This window comes from Dendrobates tinctorius, unplaced genomic scaffold (assembly GCF_039654945.1).
Source record: "Dendrobates tinctorius isolate UK_male_01 unplaced genomic scaffold, ASM3965494v1 ptg000046l, whole genome shotgun sequence".
NCBI classification, from domain to species: Eukaryota; Metazoa; Chordata; class Amphibia; order Anura; family Dendrobatidae; genus Dendrobates; species Dendrobates tinctorius.
In genome coordinates this window covers 17,307,629-17,324,486 of record NW_027361714.1, presented here as the reverse complement: position 1 = coordinate 17,324,486, position 16,858 = coordinate 17,307,629, and the positions used below count along the sequence as shown (strand labels likewise).

At 57.2% G+C, this 16,858-nt stretch overlaps 1 protein-coding gene and 1 long non-coding RNA gene across 2 annotated transcripts in view; one reads left to right on the top strand and one right to left on the bottom strand.

Annotated features, from left to right (window-relative positions):
• The window catches only part of SMPDL3A (sphingomyelin phosphodiesterase acid like 3A), a 145,036-nt gene extending 143,548 nt beyond the window's left edge, over positions 1-1,488 (bottom strand). Inside the window, exon 1 of the mRNA XM_073575744.1 lies at positions 1,402-1,488. The gene's annotated coding sequence lies outside the window, so the exon portion shown is untranslated. The remainder of the gene's footprint in view (positions 1-1,401) is intronic.
• LOC141089382 (uncharacterized) overlaps positions 1-16,858 on the top strand; it is a 153,491-nt gene that overhangs the window by 35,993 nt on the left and 100,640 nt on the right. The gene's annotated exons all lie outside the window — the stretch shown is intronic.

The window sequence follows — 16,858 nt, the reverse complement described above, 5'->3', positions numbered from 1 at the left end:
AAAGCTCTGTAATGATGACCGGTTTAGGGCCCAAACCGGTGGGCCTCCTGGGGGGTCAGGAGACTCTGCCCAGGTGGGGGAGGAGGAGGAAGATGGCGGGTCATCGGCGCCAGCCCCACCTGAAGACCTGGTGTGCAGCAATGGATCCCAGGTAACATATAGCGGGATTGCCCCTGAGCAAGTGGCTCCCCCACTGGACTCCAGTTACTCGGAGGAAAGTGGGTGCGAGGGGGAGGACGGTGGTGGTAATAGCAGTGAGGGGGGCTGCCTCGTCCTGCAGCAAGTGAGGCAGATCGAGTCCCCAGAGCGGTTTGGCACGCTGCTGTTTGGGGACGAGGTCTGCCCAGAGGACGGGGCAACCGGGAAGAGGAGAAAAAAAAACAAAAAAAAAACTACAGCTAAACCGGCTGAAAAGCTGGTTTTTGCTCCTCTTTCCGGGGCCTCCCTGTCCCGCAGTATGGAACCCGCTGCCCACCCCGGCTCGGGCCCTGTGGTGGGTCCGCAGCGAGGGAGCGGGCAGAGTGATGTGTGCCTGGACTCAGCTGTCATGTCTAGTGGTGGCAGCGGGAGTTCAGGCAGCGACATGGAGGTGGTCGGTGCTGGTGCCAGCGGTGTAAAAGCCGCTGGCGGTACAAGATGTAGTGATGTTCGGGCTCAGTCCCCGGTGGCAGGGGGGGCTGGCCCGGCGTCCGGTACAGCCAGGGCCGCACCTCCGGCGGCGAGTGCTGGGGCTCCTGGGCCCCCCACGAACGGATCCGTTAAATCTGGATCGCCGGTGGGGGTCCAGGGGCCTAAATGGGGCGTACCAACAAGACAGCTCAGGCGGCGCAGGGTGCTGGTAGCCCCCCTATCGGCGCCCGTGGCGAAGGCGGGGTCTCAGGCACGCCGGCCCAGAAATGGGTCCGTGCAGGAGGCTCCGCCACCACTGGGTGACGTGGGGGAGTGGCCGGCCTTGCCCGCCTCGAGCGGTGGGCTCAGAGTGGCGGCAGTAGGGGTCCGTGAGGGGGGCGTGGCCTCCCCGGGTGTCGCCAGGCCTGCAAAGGCTGCGGCATGCGGGGGGGCGTGTCCTCCTCGGCCATAGTCCCGCCCGCTAAGCCCGCGTCACCCGGGGGGGGCGTGGCCTCGCAAGGGGCCGCTGCTCCGCCTGTGGTGGCTGTGGCTGGCGGGGGGGCGTGGCCTCGGTGGCCGTAGCTCCGCCCGCTGCGCTGACGTCACCCCGGGGGGGCGGGGCCTCGCAAGAGGTTGCTGCCCGGCCTGGGGGGGCTGCGGCCGGCGGGGGGGGCGTGGCCACGGCGGGCCCGCGGCCCTCTGTCCCACCCACCCTTCCCAGCAAAAATACTCAAAGCTTCCAACAAACCCCCAATGCTGGTGGGGAGTTGTCGGGGTCCCCGGCCCACCTACCGTTGTCTGGGGGTGCGGGGGCTCCGGCGCTTCCAGTGGTGCCAGCGGCGGGGGTAAAGAGTGGAGGAGCAGGGCAGGGTGCGGTGCCAGTGGCCGTCCCTGCCCTGAAGAAAATTACTAATGATGACGGAAAGAAAAAAAAAAAAAACAGAGCTGGAGAAGCCAGGAGTTGCTGCTGCTCCCAGACCCAACAGGATCACTATGGAGGACAAGATGGAGGTCCTTAAAGGGGCAGCGGCACTCCTGGCCAGCGGCACTGGCCAGCAAGTCAGCCAGGACGCTTCGGGCAGCAGAGGGCCCCCAGCAGGTGGGAGGGAGAATGGCAGGGAAAAAGGAAATAGTAATGTAAATAATAAAGGAAATAGTAATGTAAATAATAGTGGAAAAGATAGTGAGTGTGATAGTGAGTATGAGAGCATGAGTGACATTTTTGAGGAAATGTTTGCGGATGTGGATAGGGATATGAGTGATATGGATGAGGGAGTGAGTGGAGGTGTGAATGGGACTGAAAGGAGTGCTAGTGTGAATGTGGGTGTAGGTGCGAGGGTGAGTGCACATAATAAAGGAGTGACCGGAAGAGTGACTGGGAGAGTGAATGAAGGTGCTGGAGCGAGTGGTGGTGGTAGTGGGGGGAGGGCTGGCCCATCTGCCCCCCCGGCCGCAGGACCCCAACGTAGTTATGCGGGGGCCGCGGCCGGGGGTCGGGGGGGTCCTGGGGGGGTCTCCTCGCCTCCGGGCTCCAGGGACGGCGTTTTGCACCGCCGTTTCCTGGAGGCTCTCAAAAGGGGAGAACGGTCGATTGTGGTAGAGGGGAGGACGGTGGACTTGTCTTTCTGGATAGAGAGACATGGCCTTGCCGCCTTCCAAGAGCAAAGGGAAGGAGGGACTGTTTGGTCTCTCCCTACAGCCGGGCAGGGGCCGCAAAGGAGGAATGTGGTCCGTCTTAGGTGGGGGGGCAATGATGCTTGCCCGCCTAGGAGCAGGGTGGTTGAGCTCCTCCTTAAGATGGGCTTCGGGGCGAACGACATCTTCGCCCTGATACATCCTTCGGCGTCCCGCTTCTTTGACGTCAGTTTCGTGCGGCCAGAGGGGCTTGAGCTCTTCTGGTCGAACTACGAGCTGGTGCGGGAAGAGCCCGGATGGCGAGATTTCTTAGCGCAAGCGGTGTCTCGCCAAAATTCCGTCAAGCGAGTGACCGTAGTTACATGTAACGAGTCTCTCGCAGGCGTGGACATCATGACGTGGCTTTCCCGTTACGGGGAAGTCACTGAAGTCCCCAAAAAAAATCGGGACGAATTCGGCATTTGGTCGGGGGGCTGGACCTTCATGGTTAAGTTGAAGGTTTCCGGCGGCACGGTCACCCACATCCCTTCCTCGGCGTTCCTGGGAAGGGACAGGATCCTGGTCTTCTACCAGGGGCAGCCGAAGGTCTGCCACAAGTGCGGCGACCCCACTCACTTCAGCGCAAGCTGCAAGGTGCAGAAATGTGCCTTGTGTGGTGGGGTGGGTCATCTCGCCGCCTCGTGTAAAGATATTCGCTGTCACCTGTGTGGTGACCTAGGCCACCCTCTTAGCCGCTGCCCTCGCTCCTTCTCCAATGCCGCCACGGGCCCGGTGGGGGGAGACCGTGAGGGAGAAACCCCTGGCGGTGTCCCTGCTGCTGTGGCGGGTGGTGGTGGAGGGGAGGGGGCTAGGGGACCAGTGAGGAAAGGCATTGTCAAGGCAAGGGGCCCCGCGTACCAGCGGCGGCAGGAAAAACGCCATGTAGGCGGGGGGCAGGTGGTGTCCCGGGCGACCGGGTCGATGCCTGCTCCTCCCTCCAAGCCCGTGGCAAGAGCCTCTGAGGTCCTGGGGGAGCGTGCGGTAAGAGAGGAGATCAGGAGGATGGAGAGGGAGGAGAAAGCGGCTGACTCAGACGGGTCCTCTCAGTATGAAAGTGTTGAGGAGGATGTCCAGGGGCAGCCTACAGTACCGGGTGACAGACCCAAGCGTGCCAAGCGCAATAAGAAGGGGAGGAAGAAGACTGTTAAGCCTTCAGAACCTCCCCCACCCCCGACCATCAGGGTGCGTACGGAAGGGCCCGCTGACCCCCCTCTGATTGTTCTCTCCAATCGGTTCAGTGTCCTCGGAGGCTCAGATGATGAGCCGCAAGACGGGGATGCTGGGCCGGGGGTACCACCGGAGAGTCCTTCAGGGGATGGTGGAGTCCGTCCCTCAGGGGGCACTGTTCCTCCTGGGGGGGGGACAGACCTGGAACCCGGGGGCGAGGACACCAGGGGAGGGGGGATGGATATATCTGGGGCATCTTTGAAGAGGAGGATGTCCGACCCCTCCCCAGATGGAGATGATAAGATGGGGAAGAGGCTGGCCGTCCAACTCGATCACCCATGATGGCTGAACTCGCCCCGTTGACGCTGGCGTCTATTAATGTCGCCAGCATAAAGTCAGATGCGGCTCGCTTCACGGCCTACGATTTTTTCTCCCGGATTGAGGCAGAAATTTTATTCTTGCAGGAGACCAGAATAACTGACATGGGGGCCATCCATAAAGCACGAAGGGAGTGGAGGTGCGGGCCCTCATACTGGTCTCTTGCGGCCGAGCCGTATAGCGGGGTGGCGGTCCTTTTTAAGACCGCAGATGTGGAATGCAGACGGGTTACCGAGTTGGAAATGGGGAGGTGCCTGATCCTTGATGTCTTCATGAGGGGACAAGAGCTTCGGCTCATTAACATCTACGGCCCACAGTCAAAGTGGGACCGCAAATGTCTCTTCCTGAGGATCAAGCCCTTTCTTTTTACGAGCCGACAGGTGGTCTTCGGTGGGGACTTCAACACCATTACGAGGTCCCGTGACCGGGGGGGTCCCGGAGATCGCCTGGCTTATGATAGCGTCGCGTTGAACAGCATAGCCAGTGAAGCTCGCCTGGTGGATGTCCACATCCGGCACACCCCAGGTCACGGGGGTTTCACCTATCATAGGGGTAGCAGTAGGTCTAGAATAGACAGGTTTTTTTTAAAGGAGGACGCCATCTTTTCCGCTGTGTCCGCCGTTGAGGTGGAGTTCTCCGACCACTGTCTAATTTTCTTTTCTCTGAATGTTGCAGAGACTCCTCGGATGGGAAGAGGGCTGTGGAAGCTCAATTCGTCCCTGTTGGAAGAAGCGGAGGTGAGACAATCCTTCGAGGATTTTCTTCAGAGCCAGGTACCGCTGTTGGATCTCTGTAGTAGTAAGTCAGAGTGGTGGGAGATCTTCAAAAAGCGGGTGGCAGGTTTCTTCCGCCAGCTCTCGAGCCTCAGGTGCTTGAACAGGCATCGCTTGTACCAGGCCCTGGGGAGGAAACTCGAGCAGCTTGTCTCGACTGGAGGTGACCGCGAGGAAATCTCCAGGGTGAAATCTTTACTCAAGAGGTGTCAGTATGATAGGCACACATCTTTGGTTTTTGAGAGGGATTTCGGGAAGTACCGCTCGCCCGACCCTTACAGAAACTGCAAGATGTCAGTGAATTGTAAGATGGTGACTGGACTGATTGACAGTACAGGGTCCCTGAACAGATCCAAATCAGGGATCTTGGAGGTGGTCAGATCCTTTTACTCACACCTCTTGGAAAAGAAGGATCTGGATCGGGACAGGATGTCGGCTTTCCTGGCCGAAGCCGTCCCTGAGCCAGGGGGTGATCCCGCTCTTGATGTTTTGGCAGAAGAAATCAGGGAAGAGGAAGTTAGACTGGCCATTGATGGGCTTCGGCCCAAGAAATCGCCAGGTCCGGATGGCTTAACATCCGAGTTTTACAAGACTTTTAGGGACTCCTTGGTCCCCCTCTTGACAGGGGTATTTAATGAGTGTCTCTCCTCGGGCACTCTTCCCGAGTCAATGAGGAAGTCAGCCCTCATTATCCTGTCAAAGGGTAAGGATCCGTCCCGTATCGAGAATTGGCGTCCCATAGCGCTTCTCGATACGGACCGGAAGGTTCTGGCCAAGGTGCTTTTTAATCGGCTGGTGAAATTTGCACCCCGGCTCCTTTTGGGGGCCCAGCACTGCTCTGTTCCAGGCCGCAGTACTTTTAGTGCTGTACTCGGTGTCCGAGAGGCAGTGGAGCAGGGTAGGGCAGGCCACTGGAAGGGGTACTTGCTGTCCTTAGACCAGGCGAAGGCCTTTGACCGGGTCAACCATGAGTACCTCTGGTCCGTCCTTTTGAGGTACGGTCTGCCCGGGAGGTTTGTAAATTGGTTAGAGACCTTATACCAAGGGGCTGAGACTTTCCCGCTGGTGAACGGTTGGTCAGGTCACCCTTTTGAGGTGGGTTCTGGGGTCCGTCAGGGCTGTCCGCTGAGCCCGCTTTTATACGTGTTCGCGATTGATCCCTTCCTGAGGAGGGTCGATCGTGGACCGTTGGCGGGAGTCGGGATGGACCAGGCGGGCTCTGGGTCTTCTCTGAGGGTGGTGGCGTACGCCGACGATGTTTCCCTTTTCGTATCCTCGAGAGGGGAGGCGGACTGGGTTATGTCGGACGTGGTGCGCTACTCGGAGGCATCCGGATCCATGATCAACCGGGACAAGTGTGAAAGTCTCTGGCTGGGAGGGGGAGATCCTAGTTTTGGTCTCCCGGACACCCTCCCAGAGCCTCAGGCCACCGCCAAAATTTTAGGCATCAGTTTTGGCCCCGGGGACTACCCCCAGCAAAATTGGGAAGGCAGACTGAAGATCGCCGCCCAAAAGGTGGACCAGTGGAAGGGTTGGACTTTAACCCTGAGGGAAAGGGTTGCTCTGGCCAAAGGCTATTTGCTACCTTTGTTAATCTATCTGGGCAGTGTGTGCATCTTGCCAGAGCCCCTCTGGACACGGGTTTACAGCCTGTTCTTCCAACTGTTATGGGGGAACAGGCTCAACCTAATTAAGAGGGAGGTCACATACCGCACGAGGAGACTAGGCGGGTTGGGTATGGTCAACCCAGTGGTGTTCCTGGTAAACACCTTTGTCAAGATTAATATTGCAAACCTCTGGCAAGAGAGGGCTCCTCCGTGGGTAGTCTCCTGTCGGGGTTGGCTTCGGCCTTTCTTCCAGGAATGGGAGACAGGAGGGCGAGTGAAGGACCTGCGTACACCTCATGGGCATCTCCCGGCTTACGCTACCCCGGTTCTGAAGGTGATCCGCCGGTGGGGTCTGGGAATGTGGGAGATCAGGACCATGTCGAGGCAATGCCTTGACAGAAGGGTCCTGATGACCCATTTCCAGAAGCCCCTGGCCCTTAGGGATTGCCCAGGCCGGGATCTGGAGGTCGGGCTGGGGTTGTTGAATTCCAAACGGATCCCCATGAAGTTTTGGGACTTGGCCTGGCGCTGCTTTCACGGGAGACTGTATGTAAGGGACAACCTGAAGTACAGGAACTCTGATGATCGGGGTTGCCCCCGGGAAGAGTGTGGCGACGTGCTGGAAAGCATGGAGCACTTCCTGCTTCATTGTCCCTTTAATACAGAGGTCTGCAACAGGGTGGGTGCTTCCATACGCTGGCCGCGGCTGGCGTCCCTCTCCTATGCAGAGTGGGCCTATGGGGCATTCAGAACCCTGGGTGGCCGGGACCCGTGCACTTTATTCCTAGTTAGTGTAGTGGTTAGGTTCTACACTTGGAATGCACGGTGTTTAGTTTCGACGCAGCAGAAATCCCTCCCAAGGGACGAGGTTGTAGGCAACATCTTGGGTGACCTGGTGAAGGTCTGTTCTCTGGAGTTCGAGAGGTTGGGTACGAGGAAAGCCTCTCAACTTTGGAGAGGTCTTTCCCTTTAAGATCGTACTCTAGGGAGAGCTAGGCCCGTGTGAATGAAGTAGGGACAGCATAATTTCACCTGGGTGTGATAGGGACAGAAGTAGGGGCAGATAGGGACAGGGAGGGACAGGCACTGAGGGTCAGATAGAGAGTTAGTTATGTTAAGTTAGGTAGCATAGGGGCAGAGAGGGACAGGTAGGGGCAGTTTCTTCAGGGACAGAAGTAGGGACAGTCTTTAGTTTCTTTGAGGGACAGGGTGAGTCTGTTAGTTAGGGATGGGGCCTCGAGAACTCCCTTCCTGGTGGTGGGCTATTGCATGCCACTGTAGAATTTTTGTTTTGGATACATAGAATTAATGGATATTGGGTTTGCAGGCACTGAACTTGGGCCTGCAAAAAAGATAGAAATAGGATGTGTAGGAAATAAGGTAAAAAGTATGGTTTTCTTGAATTAAAGTGATATTTGTGTAAATGTTTAATATGTGGTTTTTTTTTTTCATAAGGACTGTCATGCAGATGCACATGTTTTTTTTTAGTTAGAGTGCATGGGGGGGTATAGTGAGTTTGGGAGGGGGGTGTATGGGGGGTGGTGGATGGGAATGGATGGAAGAAAAAAAGAGAAAGAAGGACGCCAAAGAGGACGCCAAAAGGAAGGGAAAAAGAAATCGAAGGGAAGAGGACATGACTCTGGAAATTAAAAAGTTCACAGTTAAAGGTGTTTTGGGAGAGGAAGCCATAAACTTTTGGCTATGAGTGTGGTTAAGGCCACGAACTTGTGGACCTGTGGTGTTGGTGGGGGGAGGTTAAACGGACGTGTTGCCTTATAATAATAAAAGAAAAAAAAAAAAAAAAAATTATAAAAAAAAAAAAAAATTATAAAAAAAAAAAAAAAAAAAATCTTCTTAGGGGTGTTAAGTAGGTGATGGTTAAAACTTAAGCCAAGGAGAGGTTGTATTATGTTAAGGCAGAAGGGCTAGATTTTCTTTTCCAGTTTTGTACATAGTATGAATGAAAGGGCGAAAGGGTATGTGTGGGGTGAATGAATGTTGAATGATAGAGGGTTTCTTTGTTATCTTTTTTGTTAAATGTTGGTAAAAGAAAGGTTTAGGGAAAGTGTTGGGGGTCCCTCGAGCTGCAAAGCTTGGGGACTGGACTGGAAAAATTGCGGTTTTTGCACATGGTTTTTGTATGTTAATGTTGGTTAGAGTTTGTATTTTTGTTGTTGTATGTTTTACTTTCTGGAATGTTATGTTTGTCCTTTTTGATACGGTTAAAAAAAATAATAAAATAGAGTTCCAGCTCCTCCCAGACAGGAAGTGGAGAGGGCGGAGCGCTGCTGCTGCTGGTGGGATCGCTGCTGAGTTCTCCTGGGAAGGGAGGATTTTCTACCTGGACTCTTTCACCTGCCCCCTTCCCAGGCAAGGAGAGACCTCCCTGGGACTGAGCGTCGGGGCTAAGCCCCTGGCTCCCCCCCCGGCAAGCCTGCTGGGGGTGGGGGGCCCAGTTACCATCTACCTACCACCTAGCCAGTCCCAGGGATGGGGAAGAGAAGGACCCAGGGTGGCCAGATGGAAGCTCCAGGGACCAAGCCTCCCGGAGGCAGCGACATGGCGGCCGCCCCCCCCGGAGGTAAGGCCTCCACCAGCAGGGGTGCAGCGGGAGCCCCCCCTACCATCTGGGGCTCCAGGATTGCGGGGGAGTCGGCTGCAACCTTCGCCTCCCGCATCCACGCTCACCTCGGCGAATACAAGGAGGCCGGTGGCGACCTGATAAAGCTCCGGGGGGAGCTGCAGGGAGCCCGGGCTATCGCCAAACAACGGCTCCCTGCAGAGCAAAGAACTGGAGTGGCCGCCATGGTGAAGAACCTGATGAGGGAGGTCAAGGCCCTGGAGGAGAGGAGAGCGGCCATCCTGGACGGCAGCGGTCCCTTCCGGGAAAAGCTCTGCAATGATGACCGGTTTAGGGCCCAAACCGGTGGGCCTCCTGGGGGGTCAGGAGACTCTGCCCAGGTGGGGGAGGAGGAGGAAGATGGCGGGTCATCGGCGCCAGCCCCACCTGAAGACCTGGTGTGCAGCAATGGATCCCAGGTAACATATAGCGGGATTGCCCCTGAGCAAGTGGCTCCCCCACTGGACTCCAGTTACTCGGAGGAAAGTGGGTGCGAGGGGGAGGACGGTGGTGGTAATAGCAGTGAGGGGGGCTGCCTCGTCCTGCAGCAAGTGAGGCAGATCGAGTCCCCAGAGCGGTTTGGCACGCTGCTGTTTGGGGACGAGGTCTGCCCAGAGGACGGGGCAACCGGGAAGAGGAGAAAAAAAAACAAAAAAAAAAACTACAGCTAAACCGGCTGAAAAGCTGGTTTTTGCTCCTCTTTCCGGGGCCTCCCTGTCCCGCAGTATGGAACCCGCTGCCCACCCCGGCTCGGGCCCTGTGGTGGGTCCGCAGCGAGGGAGCGGGCAGAGTGATGTGTGCCTGGACTCAGCTGTCATGTCTAGTGGTGGCAGCGGGAGTTCAGGCAGCGACATGGAGGTGGTCGGTGCTGGTGCCAGCGGTGTAAAAGCCGCTGGCGGTACAAGATGTAGTGATGTTCGGGCTCAGTCCCCGGTGGCAGGGGGGGCTGGCCCGGCGTCAGGTACAGCCAGGGCCGCACCTCCGGCGGCGAGTGCTGGGGCTCCTGGGCCCCCCACGAACGGATCCGTTAAATCTGGATCGCCGGTGGGGGTCCAGGGGCCTAAATGGGGCGTACCAACAAGACAGCTCAGGCGGCGCAGGGTGCTGGTAGCCCCCCTATCGGCGCCCGTGGCGAAGGCGGGGTCTCAGGCACGCCGGCCCAGAAATGGGTCCGTGCAGGAGGCTCCGCCACCACTGGGTGACGTGGGGGAGTGGCCGGCCTTGCCCGCCTCGAGCGGTGGGCTCAGAGTGGCGGCGGTAGGGGTCCGTGAGGGGGGCGTGGCCTCCCCGGGTGTCGCCAGGCCTGCAAAGGCTGCGGCATGCGGGGGGGGCGTGTCCTCCTCGGCCATAGTCCCGCCCGCTAAGCCCGCGTCACCCGGGGGGGGCGTGGCCTCGCAAGGGGCCGCTGCTCCGCCTGTGGTGGCTGTGGCTGGCGGGGGGGCGTGGCCTCGGTGGTCGTAGCTCCGCCCGCTGCGCTGACGTCACCCCGGGGGGCGGGGCCTCGCAAGAGGTTGCTGCCCGGCCTGGGGGGGCTGCGGCCGGCGGGGGGGGCGTGGCCACGGCGGGCCCGCGGCCCTCTGTCCCACCCACCCTTCCCAGCAAAAATACTCAAAGCTTCCAACAAACCCCCAATGCTGGTGGGGAGTTGTCGGGGTCCCCGGCCCACCTACCGTTGTCTGGGGGTGCGGGGGCTCCGGCGCTTCCAGTGGTGCCAGCGGCGGGGGTAAAGAGTGGAGGAGCAGGGCAGGGTGCGGTGCCAGTGGCCGTCCCTGCCCTGAAGAAAATTACTAATGATGACGGAAAGAAAAAAAAAAAAACAGAGCTGGAGAAGCCAGGAGTTGCTGCTGCTCCCAGACCCAACAGGATCACTATGGAGGACAAGATGGAGGTCCTTAAAGGGGCAGCGGCACTCCTGGCCAGCGGCACTGGCCAGCAAGTCAGCCAGGACGCTTCGGGCAGCAGAGGGCCCCCAGCAGGTGGGAGGGAGAATGGCAGGGAAAAAGGAAATAGTAATGTAAATAATAAAGGAAATAGTAATGTAAATAATAGTGGAAAAGATAGTGAGTGTGATAGTGAGTATGAGAGCATGAGTGACATTTTTGAGGAAATGTTTGCGGATGTGGATAGGGATATGAGTGATATGGATGAGGGAGTGAGTGGAGGTGTGAATGGGACTGAAAGGAGTGCTAGTGTGAATGTGGGTGTAGGTGCGAGGGTGAGTGCACATAATAAAGGAGTGACCGGAAGAGTGACTGGGAGAGTGAATGAAGGTGCTGGAGCGAGTGGTGGTGGTAGTGGGGGGAGGGCTGGCCCATCTGCCCCCCCGGCCGCAGGACCCCAACGTAGTTATGCGGGGGCCGCGGCCGGGGGTCGGGGGGGTCCTGGGGGGGTCTCCTCGCCTCCGGGCTCCAGGGACGGCGTTTTGCACCGCCGTTTCCTGGAGGCTCTCAAAAGGGGAGAACGGTCGATTGTGGTAGAGGGGAGGACGGTGGACTTGTCTTTCTGGATAGAGAGACATGGCCTTGCCGCCTTCCAAGAGCAAAGGGAAGGAGGGACTGTTTGGTCTCTCCCTACAGCCGGGCAGGGGCCGCAAAGGAGGAATGTGGTCCGTCTTAGGTGGGGGGGCAATGATGCTTGCCCGCCTAGGAGCAGGGTGGTTGAGCTCCTCCTTAAGATGGGCTTCGGGGCGAACGACATCTTCGCCCTGATACATCCTTCGGCGTCCCGCTTCTTTGACGTCAGTTTCGTGCGGCCAGAGGGGCTTGAGCTCTTCTGGTCGAACTACGAGCTGGTGCGGGAAGAGCCCGGATGGCGAGATTTCTTAGCGCAAGCGGTGTCTCGCCAAAATTCCGTCAAGCGAGTGACCGTAGTTACATGTAACGAGTCTCTCGCAGGCGTGGACATCATGACGTGGCTTTCCCGTTACGGGGAAGTCACTGAAGTCCCCAAAAAAAATCGGGACGAATTCGGCATTTGGTCGGGGGGCTGGACCTTCATGGTTAAGTTGAAGGTTTCCGGCGGCACGGTCACCCACATCCCTTCCTCGGCGTTCCTGGGAAGGGACAGGATCCTGGTCTTCTACCAGGGGCAGCCGAAGGTCTGCCACAAGTGCGGCGACCCCACTCACTTCAGCGCAAGCTGCAAGGTGCAGAAATGTGCCTTGTGTGGTGGGGTGGGTCATCTCGCCGCCTCGTGTAAAGATATTCGCTGTCACCTGTGTGGTGACCTAGGCCACCCTCTTAGCCGCTGCCCTCGCTCCTTCTCCAATGCCGCCACGGGCCCGGTGGGGGGAGACCGTGAGGGAGAAACCCCTGGCGGTGTCCCTGCTGCTGTGGCGGGTGGTGGTGGAGGGGAGGGGGCTAGGGGACCAGTGAGGAAAGGCATTGTCAAGGCAAGGGGCCCCGCGTACCAGCGGCGGCAGGAAAAACGCCATGTAGGCGGGGGGCAGGTGGTGTCCCGGGCGACCGGGTCGATGCCTGCTCCTCCCTCCAAGCCCGTGGCAAGAGCCTCTGAGGTCCTGGGGGAGCGTGCGGTAAGAGAGGAGATCAGGAGGATGGAGAGGGAGGAGAAAGCGGCTGACTCAGACGGGTCCTCTCAGTATGAAAGTGTTGAGGAGGATGTCCAGGGGCAGCCTACAGTACCGGGTGACAGACCCAAGCGTGCCAAGCGCAATAAGAAGGGGAGGAAGAAGACTGTTAAGCCTTCAGAACCTCCCCCACCCCCGACCATCAGGGTGCGTACGGAAGGGCCCGCTGACCCCCCTCTGATTGTTCTCTCCAATCGGTTCAGTGTCCTCGGAGGCTCAGATGATGAGCCGCAAGACGGGGATGCTGGGCCGGGGGTACCACCGGAGAGTCCTTCAGGGGATGGTGGAGTCCGTCCCTCAGGGGGCACTGTTCCTCCTGGGGGGGGGACAGACCTGGAACCCGGGGGCGAGGACACCAGGGGAGGGGGGATGGATATGTCTGGGGCATCTTTGAAGAGGAGGATGTCCGACCCCTCCCCAGATGGAGATGATAAGATGGGGAAGAGGCTGGCCGTCCAACTCGATCACCCATGATGGCTGAACTCGCCCCGTTGACGCTGGCGTCTATTAATGTCGCCAGCATAAAGTCAGATGCGGCTCGCTTCACGGCCTACGATTTTTTCTCCCGGATTGAGGCAGAAATTTTATTCTTGCAGGAGACCAGAATAACTGACATGGGGGCCATCCATAAAGCACGAAGGGAGTGGAGGTGCGGGCCCTCATACTGGTCTCTTGCGGCCGAGCCGTATAGCGGGGTGGCGGTCCTTTTTAAGACCGCAGATGTGGAATGCAGACGGGTTACCGAGTTGGAAATGGGGAGGTGCCTGATCCTTGATGTCTTCATGAGGGGACAAGAGCTTCGGCTCATTAACATCTACGGCCCACAGTCAAAGTGGGACCGCAAATGTCTCTTCCTGAGGATCAAGCCCTTTCTTTTTACGAGCCGACAGGTGGTCTTCGGTGGGGACTTCAACACCATTACGAGGTCCCGTGACCGGGGGGGTCCCGGAGATCGCCTGGCTTATGATAGCGTCGCGTTGAACAGCATAGCCAGTGAGGCTCGCCTGGTGGATGTCCACATCCGGCACACCCCAGGTCACGGGGGTTTCACCTATCATAGGGGTAGCAGTAGGTCTAGAATAGACAGGTTTTTTTTAAAGGAGGACGCCATCTTTTCCGCTGTGTCCGCCGTTGAGGTGGAGTTCTCCGACCACTGTCTAATTTTCTTTTCTCTGAATGTTGCAGAGACTCCTCGGATGGGAAGAGGGCTGTGGAAGCTCAATTCGTCCCTGCTGGAAGAAGCGGAGGTGAGACAATCCTTCGAGGATTTTCTTCAGAGCCAGGTACCGCTGTTGGATCTCTGTAGTAGTAAGTCAGAGTGGTGGGAGATCTTCAAAAAGCGGGTGGCAGGTTTCTTCCGCCAGCTCTCGAGCCTCAGGTGCTTGAACAGGCATCGCTTGTACCAGGCCCTGGGGAGGAAACTCGAGCAGCTTGTCTCGACTGGAGGTGACCGCGAGGAAATCTCCAGGGTGAAATCTTTACTCAAGAGGTGTCAGTATGATAGGCACACATCTTTGGTTTTTGAGAGGGATTTCGGGAAGTACCGCTCGCCCAACCCTTACAGAAACTGCAAGATGTCAGTGAATTGTAAGATGATGACTGGACTGATTGACAGTACAGGGTCCCTGAACAGATCCAAATCAGGGATCTTGGAGGTGGTCAGATCCTTTTACTCACACCTCTTGGAAAAGAAGGATCTGGATCGGGACAGGATGTCGGCTTTCCTGGCCGAAGCCGTCCCTGAGCCAGGGGGTGATCCCGCTCTTGATGTTTTGGCAGAAGAAATCAGGGAAGAGGAAGTTAGACTGGCCATTGATGGGCTTCGGCCCAAGAAATCGCCAGGTCCGGATGGCTTAACATCCGAGTTTTACAAGACTTTTAGGGACTCCTTGGTCCCCCTCTTGACAGGGGTATTTAATGAGTGTCTTTCCTCGGGCACTCTTCCCGAGTCAATGAGGAAGTCAGCCCTCATTATCCTGTCAAAGGGTAAGGATCCGTCCCGTGTCGAGAATTGGCGTCCCATAGCGCTTCTCGATACGGACCGGAAGGTTCTGGCCAAGGTGCTTTTTAATCGGCTGGTGAAATTTGCACCCCGGCTCCTTTCGGGGGCCCAGCACTGCTCTGTTCCAGGCCGCAGTACTTTTAGTGGTGTACTCGGTGTCCGAGAGGCAGTGGAGCGGGGTAGGGCAGGCCACTGGAAGGGGTACTTGCTGTCCTTAGACCAGGCGAAGGCCTTTGACCGGGTCAACCATGAGTACCTCTGGTCCGTCCTTTTGAGGTACGGTCTGCCCGGGAGGTTTGTAAATTGGTTAGAGACCTTATACCAAGGGGCTGAGACTTTCCCGCTGGTGAACGGTTGGTCAGGTCACCCTTTTGAGGTGGGTTCTGGGGTCCGTCAGGGCTGTCCGCTGAGCCCGCTTTTATACGTGTTCGCGATTGATCCCTTCCTGAGGAGGGTCGATCGTGGACCGTTGGCGGGAGTCGGGATGGACCAGGCGGGCTCTGGGTCCTCTCTGAGGGTGGTGGCGTACGCCGACGATGTTTCCCTTTTCGTATCCTCGAGAGGGGAGGCGGACTGGGTTATGTCGGAGGTGGTACGCTACTCGGAGGCATCCGGATCCATGATCAACCGGGACAAGTGTGAAAGTCTCTGGCTGGGAGGGGGAGATCCTAGTTTTGGTCTCCCGGACACCCTCCCAGAGCCTCAGGCCACCGCCAAAATTTTAGGCATCAGTTTTGGCCCCGGGGACTACCCCCAGCAAAATTGGGAGGGCAGACTGAAGATCGCCGCCCAAAAGGTGGACCAGTGGAAGGGTTGGACTTTAACCCTGAGGGAAAGGGTTGCTCTGGCCAAAGGCTATTTGCTACCTTTGTTAATCTATCTGGGCAGTGTGTGCATCTTGCCAGAGCCCCTCTGGACACGGGTTTACAGCCTGTTCTTCCAACTGTTATGGGGGAACAGGCTCAACCTAATTAAGAGGGAGGTCACATACCGCACGAGGAGACTAGGCGGGTTGGGTATGGTCAACCCAGTGGTGTTCCTGGTAAACACCTTTGTCAAGATTAATATTGCAAACCTCTGGCAAGAGAGGGCTCCTCCGTGGGTAGTCTCCTGTCGGGGTTGGCTTCGGCCTTTCTTCCAGGAATGGGAGACAGGAGGGCGAGTGAAGGACCTGCGTACACCTCATGGGCATCTCCCGGCTTACGCTACCCCGGTTCTGAAGGTGATCCGCCGGTGGGGTCTGGGAATGTGGGAGATCAGGACCATGTCGAGGCAATGCCTTGACAGAAGGGTCCTGATGACCCATTTCCAGAAGCCCCTGGCCCTTAGGGATTGCCCAGGCCGGGATCTGGAGGTCGGGCTGGGGTTGTTGAATTCCAAACGGATCCCCATGAAGTTTTGGGACTTGGCCTGGCGCTGCTTTCACGGGAGACTGTATGTAAGGGACAACCTGAAGTACAGGAACTCTGATGATCGGGGTTGCCCCTGGGAAGAGTGTGGCGACGTGCTGGAAAGCATGGAGCACTTCCTGCTTCATTGTCCCTTTAATACAGAGGTCTGCAACAGGGTGGGTGCTTCCATACGCTGGCCGCGGCTGGCGTCCCTCTCCTATGCAGAGTGGGCCTATGGGGCATTCAGAACCCTGGGTGGCCGGGACCCATGCACTTTATTCCTAGTTAGTGTAGTGGTTAGGTTCTACACTTGGAATGCACGGTGTTTAGTTTCGACGCAGCAGAAATCCCTCCCAAGGGACGAGGTTGTAGGCAACATCTTGGGTGACCTGGTGAAGGTCCGTTCTCTGGAGTTCGAGAGGTTGGGTACGAGGAAAGCCTCTCAACTTTGGAGAGGTCTTTCCCTTTAAGATCGTACTCTAGGGAGAGCTAGGCCCGTGTGAATGAAGTAGGGACAGCATAATTTCACCTGGGTGTGATAGGGACAGAAGTAGGGGCAGATAGGGACAGGGAGGGACAGGCACTGAGGGTCAGATAGAGAGTTAGTTATGTTAAGTTAGGTAGCATAGGGGCAGAGAGGGACAGGTAGGGGCAGTTTCTTCAGGGATAGAAGTAGGGACAGTCTTTAGTTTCTTTGAGGGACAGGGTGAGTCTGTTAGTTAGGGATGGGGCCTCGAGAACTCCCTTCCTGGTGGTGGGCTATTGCATGCCACTGTAGAATTTTTGTTTTGGATACATAGAATTAATGGATATTGGGTTTGCAGGCACTGAACTTGGGCCTGCAAAAAAGATAGAAATAGGATGTGTAGGAAATAAGGTAAAAAGTATGGTTTTCTTGAATTAAAGTGATATATGTGTAAATGTTTAATATGTGGGTTTTTTTTTTCATAAGGACTGTCATGCAGATGCACATTTTTTTTAGTTAGAGTGCATGGGGGGGTATAGTGAGTTTGGGAGGGGGGTGTATGGGGGGTGGTGGATGGGAATGGAT